General features: G+C 38.1%; 1 protein-coding gene across 7 annotated transcripts in view; it reads right to left on the bottom strand.

The window, feature by feature from the left end:
* TBC1D5 (TBC1 domain family member 5) overlaps positions 1 to 27636 on the bottom strand; it is a 519218-nt gene that overhangs the window by 249478 nt on the left and 242104 nt on the right. For 2 of the 7 annotated variants that reach the window (XM_025198937.1, XM_025198936.1), the window contains one exon: positions 24483 to 24979. The exons of 3 other annotated variants lie outside the window; for them this stretch is intronic. The gene's annotated coding sequence lies outside the window, so the exon portion shown is untranslated. Of the gene's footprint in view, positions 1 to 24482; positions 24980 to 26145; positions 26351 to 27636 lie in introns of those variants that run through there. 2 more of the 7 variants (XM_025198939.1, XM_025198938.1) reach the window with 2 other exon arrangements.

The following is a 27636-nucleotide window of genomic DNA, read 5'->3' as shown; positions in this document are numbered from 1 at the left end:
TCCTGCTGACAAGTTTGCACCTAGCTTAACATTTTATTTTTACATGAATTTAAAAGTTATTTTTTCAAAATATCTTTATTTTTAAACTGTAGAACAGTTCTGTTTAGTTCTATAAACACACATTTATAAATGCAATATTTATATCAGAGACAAGGAAAAATGTAACAAGTATCTGCTGACATTTTAAGTTGTAAATTCATATAACATGACTTTCAAATACTGCACTACATTCATTTTTAGCATATTTAAAGCTTAATAATTTAATGATTTATCCAATTTTAATTTATACTTTCAAACCACTCTGAACAATCTGAGGTGCCACTGGAGATCATAACAGTGGTCCTGGTTAAGTCAAATAATAATTATAGAGCTTTCACTTTAAAGATGAGATTATTTTTAATTATTGAGTGAAGTACTTGAGGTACCATACTTATATAATTACGCTACTCATTAAATGGTTATTGAAAGCTGAAATGTAATTTTAATGACAGCTACCTATTTTTCTTTGCACATTTTATAGATGACAGATCAGTCAAGAATACTAGTTTGCTGAAAATTCCTTGCAGCTGCACTGGAGTTTTCAGGTGTAGAACAATTAAGCTTTGCTTATTTTAAAACTTTAAAAAAATTGTAGAAAAAAGAGGTTATCTTAAACAATATTTTTACTACATTCAGAGACTACATGCAATCTGTTTTTTACTATATCTACATTTCTACTTAAAGATGAGAGAAAAAAGTATGATAAATATTTTTCTGTTTTATAAGAGCAACAAAATTCTGATCCTAAAATGTACTCTTCCAAAACACTTTCTCTGAATGAATGACAACACAAATTCAAAGAATGTTTTTAGTCAAAAATGTGTTCTCCACCTAATGCAAGCAAACCCCCCCCCCAAAAAAACTTAGCAGATTGCAGACCTTTATTGAGCATATAAAGGGGTAAACAATATACAATAAGCACTTTACTATGCATTAAAAGTATATATAATGCCATAAGACTTCTTTGCTTTTTTGTAACACCAAGGTTCACCACTCTTCACAGATGAAAGTCCTGCAGACTATTTACTCCATAAGCGAGCATCAGATTCACACAAAACTATTCTAGTAGTCAAGAGCTCCTGACAGTTGACGCAATAAAATGTTGACCTCAAAAGTGATTACTTAGTGACTTTTAAAGTTTGGTATTTTCATACATTTTAAGTAACATTTTAGACTCAGCGTGCGTCTCCACTGTTCCAAAACTCACTATCTTGTTTAAATTAGGCTTTTTTCTTGTAATGAGAACTAAAGAGAGGGGTGAATTTGTTACATTAACAATATTAAGGCAAAGATTTCTGAGTTCACTGTATGGGAAAAGGCAATAAAGTTTTGAAGAGGGAAAAACTGCTTTGTTCCTTCAATCCCCTAGTTGAAATTAATTATAGCAAATGTTTATGAAAACATCTGTTCCATACAGTTATAAATTCTTAATTTTAGCATGGGCGATTCCAGGCTTCTCTATTATTTTGAAAGAGAACAGTCTGAAAATTTAAAGGTTTACAAAAGAACAGACAATTTTGCATTTCTACAGAACCACACATGCAGTTCTCAATGTTCTGAAGATCTCCACAGCCAACGAAAATGAAAAAAATAAAATACAAAAAGACTAGCTATAGACAGACTGGTGATTTATTTCAACTGATCTAAAGCAGAAACTTGACTAAGGTAAAATAAAAAGCAAAACATGTAGTGCAAATTCCAAATTAAACCAATACTACACATTCTACAAATCTGCACAAAGTAAAATGTAGTAGATATACTGATTTCTAGTTGTATGTATTTTGATAGATTTCCTGCTAATGAGTAACACCACAATATACTCAAACATTACCTGTTCATGTCAACAGAGGGTGCTAAAGAGTTTAAGATGATTCAGTAGCTGCTCCAGTTCAGAAGCTCAATTGTTGTACAATATCCTATGCCACAAATGCTCTTTTTGGACTTTTATATAACACCCTTGCAACTATGGTGTTAAATTCAATTTACACCAAATAAGCTTTTAAAATGATTAAATGGAGCAAGCTTGAAGCAGTGTACAGAAACTGAAAATAATGCCTTCAGCTAAAGAATTAAGTGCACTGCACTTCTGATATTTATAAAATAATTATTAGACTAGAAAGTTGAAGAACATTTTACTCTGAGCAAGTTGTTGAAGGTTTTTTTTATATAAAAAGGATGAAACTTTTGGTGAGCACATTTGAGTTGTGTTTTAAAGTTTAAGCTGTCCTCCCTACTCCCATGCTTCTAAAAGTAGTTCATCATCACTGACAGACGCATACTTTAACTGCATGCCTGGCTTAGTAGAGATTCTCTAGTAGCAGTTGGATTCTTATTTTTTGCCCAAATGATTATATTTTGCCTAAAAAGAAAAAAAGGTTAATATCCCCGTAATCACATACATATGGGAAGTTAAAACGTATGTAACTTTGCCACAAAACAAGAGACGAAAACTCGTAAATAGTGAGCTGTTTAATGTGCTCATATTCAATGGAAACGACGATGAGAAAATTGTCCATTGCAAGAGAGATTCTCCCTTCTCCCTCCCACCGTTTAAATCTATTTGAGTTTTAGGTAAAGATGCTGAAGAAAGACATCCCTTAGTACCCCCACACAGACTAGTTTTGCAAAAGTGGAGGCTGGTGACATTTGAAAATGGGTAGGCAAGACTGACACAAAAGTGCAAGATGAAAGCCTGTTTATAGCCATAAGGAAGCATAGCATATCTGGTGAGCAATATGGTGGAGGGAGACGGGGCACAAAAAAACCCACAAAAAACCTTCCATTGTTTTACATTTATAAAAGAAAAACATCTCTGAAAGAACTGTTTATTTAGACACATTATATCCTAAAACTTCTGGACTGTTAAGTTTGCTAGACTGAGGTAGCATTTTGTTATGTCTTATACCTATACAATCACAACAATATGCAGGTGCAAAATGGATTACTATATATTCTCTAACAAAAAAATAATTTTGGAATAATTTAATTAAAGAATAGCCTACAGAGTTTAAACTAAATCAAAACAGAGGTACCATTATAAGTAAGTTGATAGATCTGGGAACACCCTTATCAGATCACCAAAATTTTTTGTTTATTTTATAGTGGTTTGAGCCTTATAATTTTTTTTTTCTTAATAGAAAAAAATCTAACAACTGCTCCACAAAATACCACAGGAAGTTGCAGCCAGATATATAAAGGAGAAAGGGTGTTCAAAACAGTTCATTTAACAATAAATGTCTCAATTCATAAAGTAATATATGTGGAGAAGAGATAGATATTTATAAAATATTTCCTTACTGCTTCTTATTCATTTACTAAGATCCATTAGCTTGCCTTCCTTTTTCAAAATTCAATTAAAAAAATTTAAATGTAGAATAATGAATCCTATTTTTACAAGGATAAGCTACTCTGGGGTCTGCCTGTGAAAAATACTCAAGTGGCTGGGATACAGCAATTCTACACCAACACACATCCAGAACTCATTTACCCTGAGCCCTTAATTTCACACAGGCCAGGCCAAATTCAACAGTAGATGAAGATGAGTGGAAATGGAACAATGGGGTAAGTAACAGTGATCAAGCATTCTATGCTGGCTGGCATAAGTGAACACAAATCCACTGAAGCCAATCAGAATTTGGTCTGGTTATGGCACAACTGACATCCAGAGACTGCTGCAAGCAGAAGTTCAAGGGATTGAAGCATGTTATGCCCTCTTTGATCCTTCTAGTTATATCTGCTTTTCCTGGGGCCCCTTTTTCAGTCCATTAGAGAGCAACTCAGTTTTAACACAACACAGAGTATTCTACTGGTGCCAGTTATACTTGCTATCGCTGATCATTTACAGTGTGTAACAAACTAGTGTTTAGGTAACTGCTGAATTTGACCTAGAGACTTCAGTAAGATTTACATCAATTAATACCATGATGCATTTAGCCTAGCATCTACATGCAGCCTCAAAAGGAGATTGTCTATACTCAATAAATTACAGCCACCTCTAAACCTCAAGAGAGCCCTCAGAGTTCATACGAGTATTTTACAAAACAAAGAGGTCTATTACTGTTATAGACAAGACTATGAATAATTATAATATGCATAGAAAGAAAACTCTTAAAAACAGCCTAGAAGAATTGCTATAGGTTGATATACAAATGCTGAGTGACTTTGTACTTGCATCCAAAAAGCCGCAGCTAATTTTAACTTATAAGGTAAACAGCTTGAAAGGCCTGTGAACAATAAATTGCAATAATCCAGCCAAGATGTAATAAACGAGAGTTAATGACTCAGCATCCTCCCGAGACAGCAGTGGTCACATAGCCTTGCTTAATTTTAGACATGCAACCATTTTAGACATCAGGGTAAAGAGGTGGTCTCTGGAGACTTTTTACATTGGTTGCAACAAAAACATATCACTTTTTTTTTATATTCAAGTACGTGGATGGCTCGTTAATGTACTTTATGCTTCTTCAATTATACTCTATTTATACTTCTGTTTGTATTTTGCAGATAGATACAATCCTACTACTTGATACTTAAATCACAGATAAATGCAGTATGAATTTTAAATAATAATTATACCCCACTCAATCTAATAAAATTGGAGCCAAAAGTTTGAAAATTGGACAGAACAGAAAGTTTTTGCCTTCTTACTACTTTGCCAAGATTAGATTGCTATTAAATGGCCAAGATGAAAAACCCCAAAATTTGATAGCTAAAAACTCTTATGTGTTAAAGAAACTGATGCCATCTACAGGAAATTAAGCCTAATGTATAAGTCACTAAAATGGACTTGGAGACGAGCTAGATCTTGAATCAAACTCATACCTCTGTAACTAATACTAGTGAGCCTTCCAAAGAGTTCAGAAATCTGTGTACATACAATTTAGGAATTCAACTTGACACTGGGGGCTTTTTCTGTGCACCTGTATTGGACTAAACACATTTTTTAATCCAGGGTTTGTTTTCCTTCTACATTCCTCTCCTTTCTGGCCTAGAAATCCAAAAGGGTGGCAAGCTTATTGCTAACAATAAAAGAACTGTTAAGTGCTCTGGTGCTGAAATGGAACCACTCTCAGACAACAAGCTAGCTTCAATCAATGGCCTGCCACAGTTTTTCACTAAACCATTCATTCATTGCTGAATACTTTTCAAAAAGAATTTGAATGACAAAATTTCTCTAGCACTGTAAGTTGTGTTCTCTCTATGCAGCTATTTCTATGACTGCAGGCCAGCTTCCAGTTTGCAAAGCATGCTGAGGTCTTATATTCTAACAAGTAGAGACTCTCCATTGCAATGGCTACCTTGCAAGCGATCCTCAAAGTTGGAATTGCACTGGCTGGTAATGAATTATGCTGGGGACCAAAATTGTCCTGGACGTTTAAGGTAGTGGGGTCAAGACCCCATTGCTATAAAAGGTCCCAGGCCTGTAAGCCTAGGAAGCAATGACAGACCAAAGAAACAGTGCTGCTGTATACTAAAACACAGAGAAGCTTATGCACTAGTTCATGGATTAGGACTCAAGGTGAGAGCTAGTCCCAGAAGGGAGAGTTGGACTACAGGTCATACGGGAAGGGGTCCTAGACAGAGGTCTTGCATCCAAAGTCCATGCAAACAAACCTTAAGCCAGGGAAGAATCTTGATCTCTTATTAAAAACACTGTACTGATCAACTAGGATTGGATATGGGAAAATTAAGTAGAGAGCTCACTGTCAAAGACAGTTTCAAATGTAAGACAAAAATCCAGTGCGTTATTAAAAAAAGGAAATATTTTACAACTTATCATTAGAATAAGAAAGAATAAGCTATACTCAATACCTGGTAGCTAATTCCATACATATCACCCTTCAACTTTAGTGTATCAAAAGAAAATCAACAAGATTCCCAGCCACTTCAGTAGTGCTCCTGCCACCACTGGAGTACCGTCATCTTGACAAAACTAACTACTGCAGAGGGAGCCCATTTTTAAAAGCAATCTACAGACTCATCACACTGCCTTCCACTCCTCCATCTTCAGACATACCTCAACATTAGAAGCCACTCCAAGTGATTACCATTTACCTGGTACAACAGACAAAAAAGTATCACTACATCATGCCCTACCTCTTACACGTACAATTAAAAACAGTACATGATGGCTTCTCTTTTCTTGATGTGAAAGAAAAGCTAAACATATCAATGGTTGTATTTAGTAGTTGAACCCTGTGGAAAATAAAAAATAACCCAGAAAAATGTAACCAAAATATCTGCATTACACTTTTTTTTTTTAAACTAAAAAAAACATTGAAAATTAGAAGGGACCTCAGCAGGTCATCTAGTCCAATCCCCTGCTCAGGACCATCCCCAATTAGATCATCCCAGCCAAGGATCTGTCTACCTGGGTCTTAAAAACCTCTAAGGAGGGAAATTCTACAGCCTCTTGTGCGGGCCGGGAGCGATCCAGGCCCTTTTTCGTGCCGTGCGGGCTGTGGCCAGCAGCCCAGGCACGCTGGGTCGGAGAAAGCAGGCGACACGCTAGAATTAGGCACAGACGCGTAATGGTTGATTCAAGATTGTTTACTTACACCGAAGATGGTCGCGGTGTAGGCTGGACAGTTTCCCAGGCAAAGCTCCGCTTAAATCCTCGTTTGAGGACTCCGACAGTACTCGGTTCACTCCCACAGAGTTGTCGAGGCTCCGTGGATCCTTTTGCGCACAGGGAAGAGGGATACGTCGAGGATTGCGCTCGGTGACGGGGAGAGGCTAGAGGCTGATCAGACCTCTGTTGCCTTCTTTGAATACGCTGGGTCCAATAGGCTCCGCAGCGCTTAGAGATCTTCACAAGACGTGAAGTCTCCTCCTCCTGGTGTTCGTGGAGTCCTCCAACTTGGGCGGAAACCACTCAAGCCTTTTATACGGCTAGCAAGCCAATCGCTAGCCGCCACGCGTGAATAATTTAACGGAAGCCAATAATGGGGCTCGAATTAGAATACAAATGGCGGGAACTCCTTGCAACGTGCATTTCTTAGTTGCAAAGAAGAAATGCACACTGCAAAGAAAGCTACAAATTGGCGGGAAAATAATTCAGTGGTGCCAAAGCACACACAAAACAAAAATCACACCCTTGGGTTGTGACACCTCTAAGTAGCCTGTTCCAATGCTTTAGTACCCTCCAAGTGAGAATGTTTTTCCTAATATCTAAGCACAACTTCCCTTGCTGCAACTTGAGACCATTGCTCCTTGTTCTGTCATCTGCCACCACTGAGAACCGTCTAGCTCCATCCTCTTTGGAAGCACCCATCAGGTAGTTGAAGGCTGCTATTAAATCCTCCCCAGTCTTCTCTTCTTCAGACTAAATAAGCCTTTCCTCACAAGTCATGTGTCCTAGCCCTCTAACCATTTTTACTGCTGTTCATTGAACTCTTTCCAATTTGTCCACATCCTTTCTGTAGGTTGGGAGAGGGGGAATAGACGACAAAACTGGACACACTAGTCTAGATGTAGCCCAAATATAAGGGAATCACTTCCCTCAATCTTCTGGCAATGCTCCTACTAATGCAGTCCAGTATGCTGTTAGCCTTCTTTAGAACAAGGTCACACTGTTGGCCCATATCCCCCTTATTGTCCACTGTAACCCCCAGGTCCTTTTCTGCACAGCTGCTGCTTAGCCAGTCAGTCCACATACTGTACTGGTGCACGGGATTGTGCCATCCTAAGTGCAGGACTTTGCCCTTATCGATTTTCATGAGATTTCTTCTGTTCCAGTCCTAATTTTGTCTAGGTTTCTTTGAATCCTAGCCCTACCCTCCAGTGTATCTACTACTCCCCACCCAAGCTTGGTGTCATTGCTGAGGGTGCACTCCATCCCATCATCCAGACCACTGGTGAAGATATTGAACAAAAATCTGCCCCATGACCAACCCACAGCTTGATACTGGTTGCCAACTAGATCTCAACCATTGATTACAACCCTTTAAAACCAATGATACAGCCAGTTTTCTATCTACCTCGGAGTCCATTCATCTAACCTGTACTTTACTAGCTTGCTTGTGAGAAAGTTGTGGGAGATCCTATCAAGAACTTTGCTCAAGTCAAGGTATATCACATCCACCAAACTGCTCTCCTCATATCCACTAAGCCAATCATCTCTTCATAGAAGGTAAATCAGATTGGTCAGGTATGATTTGCCCTTGGTCAGGCATGACTTGGCCTAATACCCATCCATCTCTGTGCTAGGTCAAATGCAAAATAAAATATTTATTTAATATAACCTGAGAGTTATCCAAGTCCAACCCCATAAATACAGGATTTGCTCTTTGTAAACTCTTAGAAGGGTGCCAGCCAGGGAACTTCTTAAACTCTGATGAAACTAATTCCACAAGTTCACTAGACAGTTAGTTCTACTGTCCTACTTTTATTGCACTTAGGATGTTTGTTTCTACGATTCATTCAAAAATCTGCTTTGCCTTATGCAGCAAGGAGGAATTATATTTTTTTCTCCTCCTTTATAATAACCTTTCAAACATTTGAAAGCTGCTATCATGTCTCCTCCTTAATCCCCCCGTCTCCAAACTAAGCATACCTAGTTCCTTCAAGCTTTCTTTAGATGACTTGCTTTCATCTTTATCATCTTCACTGCTCACCTCTAAGACCCTCTCAAGTTTCTCTATATCCTTCTTAAAATAGGGTAACCAAAACTGGTCACAAGTACTCAAGCTGACACCTACTGGCACTAAGCAGCGTGGCACTGTCAGGTCTTGCATATTGAGTTTCTGTTGGTCAGCTCCAAAAGTGCATCTGTTCTTCTTACAATATCATCATATTGGTGACTTACATTGACTTTGTGATCCACCATACCCCCCAGTTCCTTCTTGGACATGTTACTGCCAAGCCGGATATCCCCCCTGTTCAGTATTTGTTTTCCCTTCCCTTTGTATAACACTATATTTGTCTTTGTTGAACTTCATTGTCATCTATTGTCCATTTCTCCAATTTATCAAGATCCATTTGAATTTAAATGTAATCCTCCACAGTGTTTGCAACCCCTCCCAACTTTGTGTCATCTGCAAATTTATCAGTATACTCTCTGCCACTACATCCAAGTCATAAAAAAAAAAACAATGACAGCCTGGACCCAGAACAGACTGTGGAATCCCACTGAAGACCTCCTGCCAATCTGTCATAGGTCTATTTATAGTAACTCTGCCTGCAGTTACTCAACCAATTATCTATCCACCTACTGGTAGTTCTAGCTGCCCACATTTCTTCAGCTTACTTATGAGAATGGCATGTGGCACTGTCAAAATAGGATCTGTGAATGATGCAAATATGTAAGAACAGTTGTATATGTATTACCAGTATATTTTAGAAGTCTATGAGTTGAAAGCTTTTAAGAACATACATGGAATCTGCCACAGTATGAATGTAGCAGAATACTGGAATCAGAATGCATTTACCAAAACAATATTTGAAAATATTCAGTTACCAGAGAATAGCTCTGGAGCACCTATTAGATGTATATTCACATACACATACATCTAATATATTTAAAAGGAGACTACAGAAAGAACTAAATATAGAAGTACACACCACACCATGTAGTAAATTTCTGTTAATCACTCTTACTATTACCTCCTGGGAGGACAGTGACTTGTGTGAATACTTACTGGTACTTTAGAATAGAAGTAAGGATGCCTGTACAGAGTATTTGGAGATGTAAGAAATATGAGTCTTTTAATATGTAAATTAGACAAGTATGACTAGATTTTTCTTGCAGACAACAATTATATTCAGGTTCCTTAAAAGGAAGATGATTTAGTTTATACAATAATAGAAGAAAGCAGAAAACCTTATGTAGTAGTAAACCATACAGAAAAAATGAGTATAGTGTCTCTGCTGCTGAAAGAAGATTGTCTGAGGAGCGAAGAGGAGAGTTGAAGAATGCCACTAAGCACCTGATGGCATAGTTAATTTTCAAATAACTTTGAATTACGGATGACAGAAAAATGTATAGAATGCATTAGATTTTATATTTAAATGCAAAAATAATCTGGAAGTGGTGGTACAGTCGAAGAGTAACTATGCATAATGTTGGCTGCTGTAATCAAGAATACATTGAGTAAGGAAGATAATAAGTATTAGCACAAGCCTTCTGTGTCCTTGTAATGGATAGGAAACAGAATATTTAGTATACAAATAATAGGGAAATTAGCAAATACCTCCCCACATAAGTATACTTTATGCATAAATTCATTTAGACCCTTTCTTCTTCATATCACCCAGCAAATCACTCCCTAAAACAAACCTGGAGTACACACATTCCACATGTAGGTTCACAGCAGAAGTTGTGCACAAGTAAAAATGTTTAATAAAACAAAATAGCTAGGGCTGTCAGCTAATGGCAATTAACATACATGATTAACACAAAAACAAACAAACGCATTAATTTTTTTTAATGAGCATTAATCATGCTCCAGACCAACTGGGACCCGTGCCCATAGCCCTGACCCCAGCCAGCCGTGCACCTGCTCCAGAGCCCACCCATGCTAAACAGTGGCAGTAGTGGCAGCAGCTGGGCAAAAGTTGCTGCTTAGCATGGGGGAAAAGCAGCCCATCCCTTTTGTCGCTGCTGGGTGCTTCTTGCTGCAGCTGCCCAGAGCCCGCACCCGGGATGGCCTGCAGTTCCTCTGCATTGGTACTGCAGCCCCACTAGGAAGCCTGGAGGTGGCGGTGATGGCAGCGAGAATGGGGAGGGTGATTGGAAGCTCTCTGGGTACCAGGGATGCAGCAGGGCAGGGGGAGTTGCTTGCCCCTCCAGTGGGTGAAGAGGGCAGGGAGACCTTTGAGGGTGGTGGGGAGCTCTGTGGGGAGCAGGGGCATTGCCAGGCTGCCCAGTACAGTGCTGGAGCCCCAGCTCAGGATGGAGGGTGCCCCAGGCATCCTCTCCTCTTCCCTCCTGCTCATGCCAGGGCTGCACTCACTCCACTGCTGCCAGCATGAATCGGAGCCGCCACATTCCGGTCTTTTATAATAAATTGTTATTCTATTATTATTTCACTGTGCAATTAAAATTGCAATTAATTGCAACTTTTTTTTTTACTTCATTAACTGCGATTAATTTTTTTAATCAGTTTGTCACCCTAGAAATAATGTACACCACTTGGAAAAAAACATTCTGGCCAAAGAAAAGCCTACTGTAAATAAGTGGAAACTATTTGATAAATGCAGCTTTGAAGGTTACGTTTACTGAAAGAATATAAATATTGTACATGATGTGGTTATTATTTTATTTGAATAGAAACATTAATTGCTTTCAAATACAATCTCTCTCCGTTTCAAATGGCAAAGTCCGATTTCTTTTATGGCAACACATAATCAATTAACTAACAAAAATGTTTACATTAGTCACGATGACTCTATATTTTAGTTTTTATACCACCAATTTTATTTTTACTTAGAATTGAACTCCCTCAGGCATTCTTTCATGCCAACTGTTAATTTCTATCAGTGATAAAGTTCCCTTAAGCTTCTTTTAACATCTACTGGACATGACCTCATAAAATTTAATGCCATTCATTAACCCCAAGCACTTAACTTTACACAGTAATGTCAGGCATCTGACTTTTCAGTGCATGAGAAATCCAAGTGGGAACCGTTTGAGAGAGATAAATTACAAATCGTTTGAGTAGTAGAAAATAAGGCAGTGAAGAATATTAAAGGGTGAATCAAGATTTTACCAAAACAAAGATTTTTATGATGCTTGTTACACACAGAAATAAAAACCATTTTACATTTACATTTATAACAGAGAAATGCAATAAAGTGACATTATCAGCTTGTTAATGGACTGAAATTAAGAGTTAAGACTGCACACTATATTTTAATACACTGTGCTGTGACTAGGTTTACATCTAGCACATTATTAGAATCCATTGTTTTTAAGCTTTCATCAGAAAATGACACTAAGTTTGAATAAGTACTTAGAGGACATTTTTGTCAAGAGAGAAGAAAAAACTACACATGGCTCAGAATGCTGGAAAAACCTAGTTTACATTCAACCAAATCAGAGCTTTATAACCAACAGTCACTTCTAGAACACAAACTATAAGGAAAAGAAAAAAGAATAAATTGGTTGGTTCATGATGGACTGTCAATTCAGCCAAGAAAAGCTTTACCAAAAGACTTGAGTATGAGAGAGTTAGAGTTAAACATACATTAGGTCATCTGTTCCTACCTTGCTATCATCACCAGACCACATATTCAACATCTATTCCATATTTAGACATTTGTCTATTAGTACATAACAGCAGACGATAATAGTTGTTGTATAGTTTACCCACGCTATTCTGTTCCCTTGAGAGATGTATCTATATCTGATTAGCAACTTTAACATCCAAATGGCTCTTTATGCACGATTCAAATAACGGTTCTTTTACAATTCTTTATTGTCCATTTACTTTGTTTGGAGAAGTTGGGAAAAATGTGATCATGTACAAGGTAAAACTGCAAATTAACTGAAACATGCTCTCTACGTGTTGATCATCTGTTGGCTTAAATTCCAGATATGATGCTAGAACCCCCCCACCAAATACTTTTTCACATCTATATATAAAAGCATGTAATTTTTCAAACATAATATTCATGCAAAGGGGAGCTATGTTGAAAATACTTCCAAAAGTGTCACAGCAACTCGTTCTTTTATTTTTGGAAATTAGTAGGCAAACAACTGAACATGCTTAATATGTTTATAACAAACTTTTAAAAGATACTGGGAGGTATGCATTTTGTCCTCAAAGAACACTTATGCTTCTGGTGGGTCTACAATTTTTCCCCCAATGTGAAGACTATCTGCATTACAGCAGACTGACAAACTAATAGTTGCCAAGAGATGTAGATCATGGTGTTATCTGCCTATTGCTAACTCATTTTACCCATTGATTCACGTACACTGGATAATATGATTTCATAGACTTCATAGACAAGAGGGCTGGAAGGGACCTCGGAAGATCATTGAGTCCAGCCCCCTGCCCAAAGGGCAGGAAGTCAGCTGGGTTCATAGGATCCCAGCAAGATGAGCATCCAGTTTGCTCTTGAAGGTGTTCAATGTAGGCGCTTGAACCACCTCCAGTGGCAGGCTGTTCCAGACCTTGGGGGCTCGGACAGTAAAGAAACGGTCTTGTAGTAGTTTGTGACCATTCGACCTAGTCGTCATCCCTTGGGGCGCTCTGGTGAACAGACGTTCCCCCAGATACTGGTGGTCACCCCTGATAAACTTATAGGTGGCCATCAGATCACCCCTGAGCCTGCGCTTTTTCAGGCTAAAGAGCCCTAGGGCTCTCAGCCTGTCATCATAGGGTCTGCTTCCCTGACCTCTGATCATGCGCGTGGCTCTTCTCTGGACTCTCTCAAGCTTCTCCACATACTTTTTGAATTGTGGAGCCCAAAACTGGACGCAGTACTCCAGCTGCGGCCTCACTAAGGCCGAGTACAAGGGGAGAATGACGTCCCGGGATTTGCTTGAGAAGCATTTATGGATGCAAGCCAGCGTTTTGGTCACTTTACTAGCCGCAGCATCACACTGCAGGCTCATGTTCATCTTGTGGTCACCCCAAAGTTTGGTGTCATCAGCGAACTTGGCCAGTCTGCTTCTGACTCCAGTGTCCACATCATTAAAGAAGATGTTGAACAGTATGGGTCCAAGGACAGAGCCTTGGGGGACCCCACTGGTCACAGGACACCACGATGAGTGACTTCCATCAATTACTACCCTCTGGGTCCGACCCCGGAGCCAGTTTTCCAGCCAGTGGATCGTGGAGGACCCAAGGCGACAATTGGCCAGTTTCTCTAAGAGGTGATTATGGGAAAGGATATGGAGGAAGGATTCTAGAAATGGAGTAACAGACATTTATAACAACCTGTCAAGTTTGCTGAAATGAGGAACTTGGGCCATTTCACAGCATTTTTATGATCTTCTAGATATTCCTGAATTGCTGCATGTGATTAACAGTATCAAAAGCTGAAAAGAAACCCAGCAAGATGAACATGCACTTAAATTGCTTTCTGACAGAAAGCAGGCATTTACCAGAGCAACTAGTAAAGCCTCAGCATCCTACCCTAACCTAAAACTTCACTAGAAGGAATCCAGAGGTAACACAGGGGATATTACACACATTTTTTTACAATTAGCTTATTTAGGAATGTAAGATTCTACTATAGGCAACAGCTTGCAGATGGCTCCAGTGCCATGTGATAGTTTTGCACTAGATGGCTACTGTATATTTCAAGGCAAGCTGTCAAAGAAGATAGTGACAACATCTTAGCAGATATCTTCTCTCCTCTTTTTTCACTAAGCTGTCAAGACTCCCATAATTTCTAATATAAAAGGACAACTCTTGGAAAACAAGTGCCACAATTCTAGTTTTACATTCTGCTTCTTTCTTGGAGGTCCAAGTGTTATCTAGGCAACTTCTGTGACAATTAGAAGTTCTGAGTCCTTTATATATAGTGAGGTAAGGTTGTTGTTAATGGTCTGCTTATTTCTCTCCATTACCAAAAGCTCTTCCAAAAGACTTTCAAATCCTGCAGGCAGTCTAGGAAGAGGACCGGATATAAGCCTCTCTTCCAGTCTGTCATTTGTTGATGTTACCCATCTGCTATGTATTCAATTATGAAGTTTGTATTTTTGGAACAGAGACTGCCTGAGGCTACCTTATTATGTTTATAGGGACTGTATTATGTGTCTACACTGCTTATGGGATTCCCTCAGTCTGCTCGAGGCTTTTCAATACTACTACAACTCATATTAAAGAAAACACAATTAATGTTGCTGGGTTCTGTAGTCAAGCAGGGAGTCTCTAGGTTTGAAAAACCTAGACAGGTAAAAACTTCCCTCAAAAGTTTTGCTCAAGCTTCCTACACATAAAAAAGATTTTGCCAAACAAAACAATATAGAACATTTTAGTCCAAAAAGGGCATGTTTCAAACTGCACACATGGTCAAACAGGTTTTTTAATTATATAATATCTAAGAAATTGTAGTGCAATAGCAAAATCTGCCTGTTTCACTAGTACTTAAGTAATAATGCAAGATGCACTGTCAGGGCAAATTCAATGTCTGATCAGTTGCATTAGCACTCACCATCCTACAGACATATTTCTTACTACATTAAGGGTTAATATTTTTACTTACTGTTTCTATTAGGAAAAAGAGCACTTTTAAAAAATAAATTGTTTTAAATATTTTCTGGATTTAAATGTTCCGCTCCCTATTTTTAAATGTATTTGCACTCTGGAAAGCTACTAGTAATATCTCAATTTTTTTAAATAACTACTTGACATTATCTATGCACAAACCAGATCTGATATTTACAGGAAACATATTATCATACTGCTAAGCTAAGAAAGTGACTGATACTACACAAAAGTGAGGACATTGTATACAGGAGTTTCTACATCTGCAATATTACTTGCTTTATCATCATTGCAAATACCAATGTGCTTTTAAATGTGATGTGTGGGGTCAGAGATACAGTAGTTTGAGCTAAAGTTATTTTAGTTTCACTATTTTCTAATCCAGGATCAGGTAATCTTCTCACCTAATACTTGAAAATGTTTTGGCATTGATGTACTACTCACCAACTAGGGATGGCAACAGACCACAAAGTATAATGCCAGGTCAATGCCACTGAACTAATTGGTCTCTGCTTTGCAAGGCAGGATGTTCTCCTTCCCACCCCATTTTGTCCCTCCAACCACCTTATTTTATTTCAGGCAATGTTAAGATGAAGTCAATGCTAAGTTTTTGCTCAGCATAAACATGTATGCTCATTATCAGTCACAGTGATACCACTATGTTATGTTAAAGTTGCCTACAATAAAACAAAATAATAAGACTTCCCCAAACTGCAAGTTTATAAGGAATTGCTGCTACACTCAAACTTAACAGCACTTGTGGAAGTCACTGTAATAGAACCAGTGAATCTTCAGGGCAAAATGCATTTATATTAATAAATATACTTGTCTCTACCCAATACTAACAATCTACTAATGAAAAAGAGAATTCTAAAACATAGATCTTTCTAAAAGGTCTAGCTCTTTCTCCACCTCACATCCACATAGACTATGATACTTTGTAATACTACTTGGAAGGCCATCTATCCCGTAGACAATTCAATTAATCTCATAACTGACACATGCGCATGCGTACACATACACGTGCGCGCACACACAAAAGGAGATGTGACATTAAGATTTACAAAGTTATTGAAACTTTTTAACAAGTAAAACGCATCTTTACTTAGCTACACCAGAATGAGGAATAAAGGGGTTTACATATGTTCCAATTCTAAACCTATCAATCAAACCCATGTTATTCCTTTGGGAGCTTATTTACATGCATATTTATCAGCCTCACATGCTAATTCCCTGCTGTTTTATGCCTGCGAGGCATGTTTATGAGTCATAATTGTTGATCTCATTTGATGTATTTCACTGAAGTAAGACATTATTCAGTTATGTGGCCTAATGTCAATGAATTACGATGACCTGATCTTCCAAATGCAACTTGCTCTTTAATTTTTATTAGAACATAACTTATTCAGAAGACGAAATGCACTAAAATGGAAGATTACATGCTTTTGTAGTCATTTTAGTTAACCATCTTATATTTGAAACACTCCTCCCTACCTCTAAGCAAAGTTTGAAGAGTGTAATTTGTAAACATCAGAATTTTGCCTTGAAATTAAGTTTTTCTTCACTAAGATGCCCTTTAGAATTTATCATTTATTTGACACACAGCCACAGAACAGGGTCTAAGAGCCATGGTTGGGATTAAAAATCCCAACCATGATGCTTTCTAGTAACTTCACTAAAATAAAGACAAAAATTGTAAATGGGAACAATTTATAGGATAACTATAGGTTAAAGCATTCAAACAAATACTTTTTATTATATAAATGTACACAAGCTGTCACTAAGTTATGAACAAAAATCTATTATTTCACAAAAAGGTTATTCTCTGGTCATGACCAGACCACAAACTAATATTTAAAGAAGACTTAATTTATATCCAACACATGACCATATTTTAAACAAGCCAGTGCATTAAGTTCCTCCATAATCATACCAATTTGCATAATGCCAAGAAATTCAGACAACCCATATCTAATATTTTTATTCTACTGAAGCAAAACCATGACTATAGGAGTCTAAATTCACAAAAAACGTAAGACCCAGGAAGTGTTGACAGCACTCTTGTCATAGAAACTTCAGAGCAGACTTGGCCTGCCTTCGTACTGATAGTGATAAAAGTGATCATGACTGTCCAACAGTCCTGGAGAGAGCCCTTCTTCAGATCAACTTTTCCGAACTATCCCCACCCTCTACTTTGATATTTGATGGTGTTTTTAAGGGAAAAAGAGAAAGCAAATACCTGTTGACATTTAATTTCTATTTCACAGTATTTTAAAGAGAGAAAAACATAACTTGGAAAATATTTTATTAACACAGCATTACAAATAGAATGAAATAAAGGTTCACTCATTTTCATAAGTATTTCAGTGTCTATTTAAAAGTTTCATGTCTCTATTCTGAGATATAGTTTAGGGCAATGAAAACAATACATATGAGAATATATATATATATATATATTCCAAGTAGATGTCACTTATGTTATAATTCTGTCATCCAATACATTTTTCCATAAGGATCTTAAACTAAAGAAGGTTTCTCTATAATAACAGCAAGCCTATGTAGTAAAATAGTATTGGCCTACATGTGCTAAAAAAATTATAGCATGTTTTTCACAACCAGAAATAATTTCTGATTCTCACTTATAACTATTTTTTACAAACAAAATGCATGTTTTCATGAAAAAACTAAACATTTGAACAGCTTCACCCTGTTCATTGTCAGTTTTTGATACCAACTTTCAAGCAAAAACTTAGTGATGGAGCAACAAAGTTTTGGGGCTGGGTTCTTGTTTCTGTTTTTTACCGTGTGTGGGGTTTTTTTATTTTAAAATGACTTAACTGATAATGCCTATAAGCTTAAGGATACCATTTTGCTTTCAGAAAAATATTTTCATTATTTCATTATAAATCTCTATTTAACTAAGTAGATACATTTTGTCCTGGGTTCAAATTCACAGAAGGCTGAATTTTAACTTCAGAATATTCAAGTAAAAGCTAGATTCTTCACCTGGATCTAACTTAAGAATTTTGAATAAGTACTAAAAGTAACAACTCAGAATTGAGTGTGCATTAATTAAACACCTAAAAGAAGACTGATGATTTTTTAAATACCTCTGTCTTATATGTCTTGTTTCTTTCAGGTTGGAAAGGAGGTTCCAGTCAGATGTGTATTATTTTTAAACAATCCCCATTTATGCTTTTATCTTTAATGAAACAACATCTTAATTACATGGTTAATAATACTGCAATCACCAACCTAGCAAGAAGTAAGTGTGGAACTCTATCTACTATTTGCAAAGAATGTGTTTTAAAACGACTTTTCCATCATACTTCTATAACAAAAACAAGCACTGGGTCACAGAAATTTGGAGGTGGCTACGTGGCTCAACATGACTCTCTTTTCCATTAAGATAACATCTGTTCTGGCCACCAGTCAGGAAATCAAATTTGATGAGAATTCATTTGAGTGCAAGGTAGAAATGTCAGCTAATGGGCAGATTTATGGTTTTTTCCCCATCTTCTAAAGAAGCTCTTAATTTTTTAAAGTACAAAGTAAACAAGAGCACCCACAGTATCTTAAAAGAATTTCAAGTGATACAAATATGGAAGAGGCATCCCTCCACAACCAAAAACCTAACATTTTTACCAAAGAAATGTTCATATGTAATACATGACATATGGCAAAATCCATGCAATTGCATTTACCATGGAAACAATACAGATGCATACTATACCTTTTCCTAAGAGTGATTTGCCAATTTCATTAGAGACAAATTCTCAGTTCACCCTATTATAATGCTGTATCTGGCTGAAGCTTGTGCATTTTAACTTCTGGGAAGGCCAAGAATAATAGTTTTCAATAGGCAGCTGAATTTTCCAAAATAAATCCAAACATAATCACTGCTTTTAGTGTAAATACATGCTAACAAATCCCACTGATATGTATAAGAAGGGTCCAAAACCATCTTGGGTATTACTTCTACCACAGAGTTTTATATTGCTGCCCCTCACTATACTATCCAAATGCAATAATTTGGCCACAAGGTATTAGTATAAATAAGCTCCTAAAAATAATAATAAAAAATTAAAGTATTTATTTTGTAAAGGTGTTTCTATTTAACGTATATTGGCTTCTATTTTTAACCTTTCTACCTCCATTTATGCAAAAAACCAAAAGTGTAAGTTCTCTATTTGCATCAAATTGTACCTAAATGCTCACATATTTAACAAGAAAATGTTATTGAATTACATAAATTGCAAGATTCATTGAACCCACAGTAATTAGCAACACAGTGAACCTACAGGCTAAGTACAGATGCTCTAAAAGCCTGAGGCTAAATTGATTGTCTTCACAGGTTAGTCTATGCTGCATAGACTGAACCAATAAGCAAGTGAACTGACATTCACTTTTGATTCTGGAAATGCAGCCACATACCTGCAGTGGCCCAGGCCAGAAGCCAGGGGGCACTACAGCATGCTTCCCTGCTTGGGTGGAGCAGACAGCTTAGGCCAAGGATAACTTGCCCACCCTGCAGGGGTGGGGGGGAGGGCGGAAGAAAGGAAGGGGTGGGGGGGTTTGCAGGGGAGGTGCAAAACATCCTGTGGGACTGAGAGTTTACTTGAATCTGAAAAAAATCTTGGACAGAAATTCAATAAACCAATTTAGCGTAAATCAATTAAGTCTGGTACTACATCCATCAAAGTTTATCATAAACCAGTTTCAGCTATTTTGAAAGTGGTTTACACATACCAAACTTCTGTTGCGTTACAGATTTGAACCAGTTTACGATCACTTTTACCAGTATGAGTGTGATTTCTATCCCTACCCATTAAGTTTTAACAACTGGGTTGCTCTGTAAGTACCTATTAGATGCTCACTTTAAACTTCAATACATATAAAAATATCTTAAGAAACTTGATAGAATATCCTTGTGTGCAGTATTTTTGGTTTTCTGAACATTTGGGCTAAAACATGGCGGTATAGAGAGACAACAATGAAATAAAAGTTGGCTAATGTTTTCCAAACCTAAAAATTGCATCCGTCTAGCCCAGAGACAAATTGATCCTCAAAACATGAATGGCAATGATCTCATTGCCTATCATGACCTGTCAGGTCTAAATATTTACAGGTTTAGGGGAAATCATGCTTTTGATACCCATTTATATTTGGGGGTTCTATTTGATTAGCTATGCTATTCCAAGAAGGGACAGCAAGCCACTTGTGTGGCCTCTAAAACTTTACTCTTCTTATACTAACACAGAATACTGTACCTACCATTTTTATTACACAACTAGAACAAATTAGAAAAAACAGTACGTTTCCCCAAAAGCAGGTATATTTGAAATTAATCAGTCAATGAAACAGGATAGCTCTTGGCATGTTATGACAGCTGACAAACATTTTGCTGTATTTGTTCAGAATATGTGAAGACAGACAGTCAATGTAATTAAAAAAAAAACAAAAACAAAAAAACCCCAAACTGCTCCTGCTTAAATCTGTTATAATAAAAGGAAATCCTTGGATACAGTTCATATTACAAACACATACACACAAAAGACAAACATATATATACACGAACAAATACACACACGTTAGGATTACATGACCATATCTCTTTATTGAAAAGAAAAAAAAAATAGCCTCCACCATAAACTGCATGAAGGAATTTCAAATATCTTGTAGGACATCACCATATTCTTTCCAGCCCATTTATATCTTGCCTAAAACAACTTGGAACTTGTTTTCTATTGGTTCAGGATTTGACTACAGCTAACAGAGATACTACATTAAGTAAAAATTGGTGAAAGTCACTTGTATAAAAAAAAAGGGGGAGGGGGGTCAAGATCATTTTATTAACCAGAACACCAGTTAGCTACTCAAGCAACAAACTGTAACAGTCTAGCAGTTAAATTAAGCACAGACTTAAAAAAAATATTCTAATTCTGTTGCACACACAAATAATTCCTAAAATCGTTGCTTTGTAGCAGTTAGTAAGAGCTTTCAGTTGAATTTGCTAGACTTTGAGTAAATACTTTGTTGCAATCCTCCTTAGAGTTTTCCAGGGGGGAAGAAACCCCCATCCCCCCAAATTTACTTCTAAACCATATGAATAATGTGACCATAAGTTTTAGGTATACGCTGCCTCAGTAAAACTGGTCCAGAGAACAACTGCAAGAAAAGGATGGTCTTCTGGTTAAGGTACTGTATGAGGACTTTGGAGATATTAATTTGGCACTTGACCCTACCCCAAACTGTTTGTATGAACATGGGTAAGTCATTTAATCTGTATTTCATATCCACATGTGCACAATAGAGATAACTTTCTTCCCTTTCCTATGAATATGATATGAATAAATCCTTTTGTTTATCATCATGTATTCAAGTATCATGGGAATGGGGCCACTTAAGTAGATAGATGCTAAACAAAACCAACATAAATATGAAAATATTGGTATTTAATTTAAGGAATAACAAAGACATTTTTCATGATGAATAGATCACATATACTAAAGGGAAACTGCATCAAAAGTCTTGTGTGCTAGTCACAAAAAATAAAAACAAGTCTAATTGGTTACATGGCTTTGTTTTATTTTTACTGCACATCAGACATTACAGATAGACGATTCCTGCTGCACAGAGCTAACAATGAAAAAGCTAAATAGGAATACTTATGAATGACTCACTGATCTGCTAAACTTTAACAGAAGTGCTTTACAGCACTTTTAACTTTGTATAAAGTGTAGTTATTAAATTTTATTCAAGTTTCAAGCAGCTCAATAGAAATCACAAATTACTCGCATAGCTCATTTGGAAATATATCTTATCAATAAGAAGCTATTAAATTAAATACATACCAAACTAAACCTAAATGCAGGTGGGGAAGGAACAACAAGGGAGATGGTATATATAATCCCATTTGGTCTGAATCCTTCCTTATGTTGGTTTACCACTGAACTTCTATGGTAAACCTGGACATGTTTAGACAAGACACTGAATACAGCAAAGATTTATTTTTGTATTTCTTAGGTGTAAACTTAAGGACAAGATTTTTTTTTAAATGTAATTTACGGGTACTTAACTTCAAATACTTTGTAAAGGCTACATCTTCAGAAAGTGCTCACCACCCAATTCTGGAACTAATCTCTATTTTTGCTGTCTCAAGGTAGCACCCCAAGTAACTAATCAGTTTTTTAAATCTAGGCCTAAACTCTCACTCACTTAAACTAGACTGCACTAACCCTGTTACCATTTCAGACAATTGGAACTTCACCTTTAATTTTAATGAGATCAGGATTGGGTCCATGACTTTTTCCACAATCAGGGAAAAAACATCTTGCAATCATTCTGTTAAAAATAATTAAAGTTGATTAGTAATAATGGGATACTATAAATGAAAAAAGGTAAACAGTGAAGCCATTTATTATCAAAGGGAAATTTAAAATAACCTGCAACACTTTTATATGTGCAATTCATCAGGAAACGTTATAAAAGAACGAAAAACAAATGTTGGCTCATTCGAGAGGTTCTTTGTCATCATTAATGTATTCAGGTTTTCACAGCTGAATTGCTGTACTTTGAAAAGATTTTCATGAAAGGAAACTCGTATTCAGTGTTTAAACAAAGCTGTCAGGTTGCAAGATTCAAATTTGTTTGTATGTCCAGAGAATGTTTTAGGCTTCCTAAAAAAATTCTGGGTTAGGAGTGTTATTATTTCTTTGCACTTAATTTGTAAACAACAGAAAATAAGCTTCTGTTAAACAGTGTACATATATTTATTTGTTTTTGTGGAAATGAAACCACCACAAGTTAGAAACAGTCTAATCCAATATGGAGGTGAAACTACATGGTATGGCTATTTTACTTCATTACTACTTCTGTTACTCAAATTGATACAAATGGTCTCCTTCTGTTTCTGTCTGTCTGCTTGCCTGATCAGTACAGCTAATTGTCAGGGCTGGGGAGATCTCCTATATCTAAATAGAAGATATGCAGTTTGTACCCTGCCTAATTCGCCTTATGTCCTGCATGGCCCTCAGTATGTTGTTCATTAAAATATCAGCTGTTTTGTTTGTTGCAGTGGAAATCTAAACATAGGACTATTTTTCTTTGTTAAAAGGCCAGACTGTCGATAAATAATACACGTTATTATAAATGGTAAGAAATTACCTAGTAAGTATAGTGGTATTTCATTTTCCCCTAGGCTATGTGCCTTTCCTTACTTATATGCCTACAAGGATGCCACGATAAAAATATCAAAAGAAACAAAAAGAACAGAATACATTTAGGCCAGCTGGTCAGAAAACTAAAATTTAAACTTTGCAGAGCTATTTCTAACATAAATTAAACAAAGTTTAATTCACAACAGAACAAAACACAGAACATTCCAGATCTTCACAATTTGAAAGGAAATACCACAGGTAAGCTTTGGCATATATTGACATATTTAGTTGTAGAGTAACAAGTTGTTTCTAAAAGTACACAAAATGGCAGAAACTCAGTTCATCTAAATTTCTTTATTGACATACATACATGAAGGACTTAAATGTTAATTTTAAATACATAGGGTTTCAGTTGAAACACCAACTAAATGAACCGTTTATATTGTGCATGTTACATTCCTCTTTATTTAAGAACAGAAGTATACTTAAACAATATCAAACAGTTAGCATGATCAATTGATTGCATTACTTGTATTTAGCATTACGTGCATTTGGGATTAAAATTCATGTGTCTACTCTATTATACATAGCAAAAAAACCCCAAATCCCTTTAATTTGATGATATATATACAATAAAAAACTAAGAGACACAACTAACATAAAATTATTTGATTTTTCATTTATTTTTGTATGGAACAACTTAACTTGTGATATACACCTATATTAGCCTGTTATACCTTTGCATTAAGTTAAAGTAAAATATAGAGGATGCTTTCACTCTCACCTTTTGTTGCTATGCTACTTGTGATAATGACATAGTTTTAACATAGTGTTAATAATATTTACCCTGATCATACTTTAAAAGATGTCTTATTTCAAAGATTCTACCTTTTGAGAGGGGGTCTTCATTTAAATAGAAAATGCTACTTGAATACCTAAGCTCCTCCTAAAGGAAAGAACCATCCTTTTTTATGAAAGTGTACCTCTGGTATGCAAACCTTATGGACCAAAGTACACACCTTGTACCATGCAAACATAATTACTGACACCTACAGAGAGACAGAACTATCTTCTCTGGCGATCCTTTGCAGCAAAGTATGATTGTCTTCCATGACTGTCTTACCTGCGTGTCTGAAGATGGTTGATGAAGCCTATCCTATCCTTCTCAATCGAGACTCTCTTGTTGACAAGAGGGTTGTTCTCAACTCCATCCCACAACACCCAGTCAGAGATGATCTCAGAATGCCTCCGGCCCTTGACAAGGTGAAGAAAACCATCAAATAGATGAAAAATGACAAGGCATCTGAAGCAGATGGAATCCCCACAGATATCTTTAAACAGAGGGGAATGGAGCTCACATCATATCTTCATGCCCTCATCTTAAGGATCTGGAATGATGAAGAAATCCCAGATGACCTCAAGGATCATGTGACAATCTTCAAGAAAGAAGAGAAAGTCCAACTGTGGAAACAGAGGGATCCCCTTGGTGTCCACCACAGAAAAGATCATTGCAAGAGCCCTCCTGAACCATCTCCTTCCATTTGCTGAAGCGCTCCTCTCAAAATCTCAATGTGGATTTAGGGCATCAAGAGGCACAACTTGATCTTCAGTGCTCACCAGCTGCAGGAGAAATGGGGGGAACAACATAAGGCTGTCTACATGGCCTTCTTTGACCTCAAGAAAGCTTTAGACTCTTGTCAGCTAAAAGCATTGTGGAAGGTCCTTATGAAGTTTTGAAACCCACTGAAATTTGTCACCATCCTCTGCCTGCTCCACAATAGTATGCAAGCGGTGGTTCTCAGTAATGGATCTATCACAGATCCCTTTGGGTGCATCCACACATGCAAGCACCTGAGCTTGCAGCAGCTCAAATAGAAGCAGTGCAAATTTGAGCCGGGGTTTTTTGCTTCAGCGCACATGCTCGGACATGCACTTAGTTGTGGAGCAAATTGTGCCACTTGGGACAAAACAACCCTGCCTGGCTCCTCCCAGATCTGCAGCCAGAGGGAGATAGAGCCCAGAGCCAACACCTGTGCTGTCCCCAGCAGTATAAAAAGCTGCCCTGTCCTGTCCCCATCTGTACAAAAAGCTGCCCTGGCAAGTAGCTCAGGGCCACTTGCTCTCAGAAGCTTCTGGGGCAGAGCCAATTGGTACCTGAGGACACTACCGCTTGTGCCAGCTGGACTGCTGAAGCAACCCTGAGAGTTCCCTGCACCCTTGTAGTATTGCAGTGATTACTTTGACTGCTTATCTTGTTATTGACTATAATTGTTTTGACTGTTTATTTTGTTATTTCTCTTTTTATATAAGGACATATTTAACCATTCAAATAAAGTTAATCTTGTTATGATTGATTATAATTTAATCAGTCATTATTAGTGTTTGGAATTAACCATCTATTTCACATTTCTTATTGCTTAGCATAAAATGTATTTGAGATTGGTCCCATGATTTTAGACATGTTTGACTCATGACTTTAGAACTTAAATTTAGTGTAAGGAGAATGCCTGTGTAAGGGTCTGTGGTATGTCTGGTGTGTGTAGGCTTGCGTGGAAATAGAGAACAAAGAATGAATGATGGACGTATGTGGCCGCGATGGAAGAAGATTGCCCTCTTGCAACAGGTGAAAATAGCCTTCTGTGGTTCAATGGTTAAGGGCTACAGTGGACTCGAGTCAGCAGTGAAGGATTACGAAACACTAAATCATGCACAATCCTGATGGCTGAAGACTGCAAGTGATGGCCCCTGAAGATTACAGACCACAAAGCCAGAAGGTTATGACCTACCAATCCCAGCCTGCCAACAGGACAAGAAGGATGGCATTCGCGTCTGACTCAGCGGAATCCATAGGCTGGTATGGACAGCTATTACTATAAAGAATGAACACAAAGACAAGGCTTTGGGTCTTTTTAGACCTGCAAGAAGGAGTTTTGGGCGCGTCCAACAAGACCTGACTCCAACTCTCTTGGTCAGCCGGGCAGGCCACCAGACTGACCTTGAGCAACTCTGAAACTTGGTAACACCTTAACCTTTGCAGGACTGTCTAACTTCTGTGTGTGTGCTTGTTTCTTTGTATGATTCTGGCTTGTTTTGAAGTCATGCTGTATGCCCTGTGCACACAACACCCTTTATCCACTGCAGCAGTCTGGCAGTGAGGGCTGCTGCCTGGCTGTGACCTGCTGCGCACCTGCACATCCATTAGAGGCATCTGCCCTCTGGGCCAGCTGCCAGTGGGCTATGGCTGCAGTGTTGGCCATGTGTGCCCCTGCCCAGCCATATGGGCAGCTGTTGCCCGGAAGATGTTCCCAGTGTGGTGGCCTGTTTTGAACTGTCAAAGCATGTCCTCTTGGCTCCAGTTAGCCAGGAGGTCAGCCACCTTCAGCTGGGTCCAACATGCCAGCTCTGAGCAGGCAGGGTCCTACCACTGGCCTCCCTAGCAGGAACTTTGGTGCTCCCTATTGGAAAACTGAAAAATCCCTGGTGAAAAAATCCTGAAGTCACTCTGTAAAATACCCCGAAATCCATGCATCTCCATGATTAAAACAAAAGACCACTAGAGAGAGAAGAGAGAAGAGAGAGAGATCAGTTGGGCATGTTTTACTGATATATCTACAGCGTTAAAGCAATTTGGATGCCTAGCAGTGTCTCTATCATCATAAAATTAATTCTAAATACCTATATGTTTTGCTACTCCCCCAGGAGCTACAGCCCCCCCCACCACGGACCAAATGGCTCCTGCAGAGGCTAACCCCCCACCCTGAAGGGCCTACGTGCTCCCCCAAACCCTCTGTCAATTGCTGCCTCACTTGGCTCCATCCCCTGCCAGCTCCTGCAGCCCCTCCAATGGCTGCCCCCCTCCACTACCCCACTCTCCCAGGCCCCGCAACGGCTGTCCCTCCTGGCCCCATCCCCTACTTGCACCCCCAATCCCCTGATTGCAGGGCCAGCGCAGGTCCCCCCACTATGGTTCCCTCCCCATTCCTCCAGCCCCCCAACCCCTTACTTACTGGCACTGGAGCCCTGCTGCTGGCACACTGCCTACCCTGCATGGCAGTGTGCCAGCACACTGTGGCGAACCACAGAGACGCTCTGGCAGCCAGAGCATCTCTGTGGAGGACCCAGCCTCCGGTTGCCTCAGGGCACAGCCCGGGGCCCAGACCATGTCCTGCCCCGCTTTTATTCGTTGTTTTTTTTGGACCCCTGGATATCCAGGGGTCTAATTTTGTCCCCCCTTTTCCTGGGGGGCATGTGGGGGGGGGGGGGGGGACACGGGGGGG

Source organism: Alligator sinensis, unplaced genomic scaffold, assembly GCF_000455745.1.
Source record: "Alligator sinensis unplaced genomic scaffold, ASM45574v1 scaffold29_1, whole genome shotgun sequence".
Taxonomy (NCBI): Eukaryota; Metazoa; Chordata; order Crocodylia; family Alligatoridae; genus Alligator; species Alligator sinensis.
The sequence above is the reverse complement of the archived record's forward strand: the minus strand, read 5'-3'. Positions and strand labels throughout refer to the sequence as shown.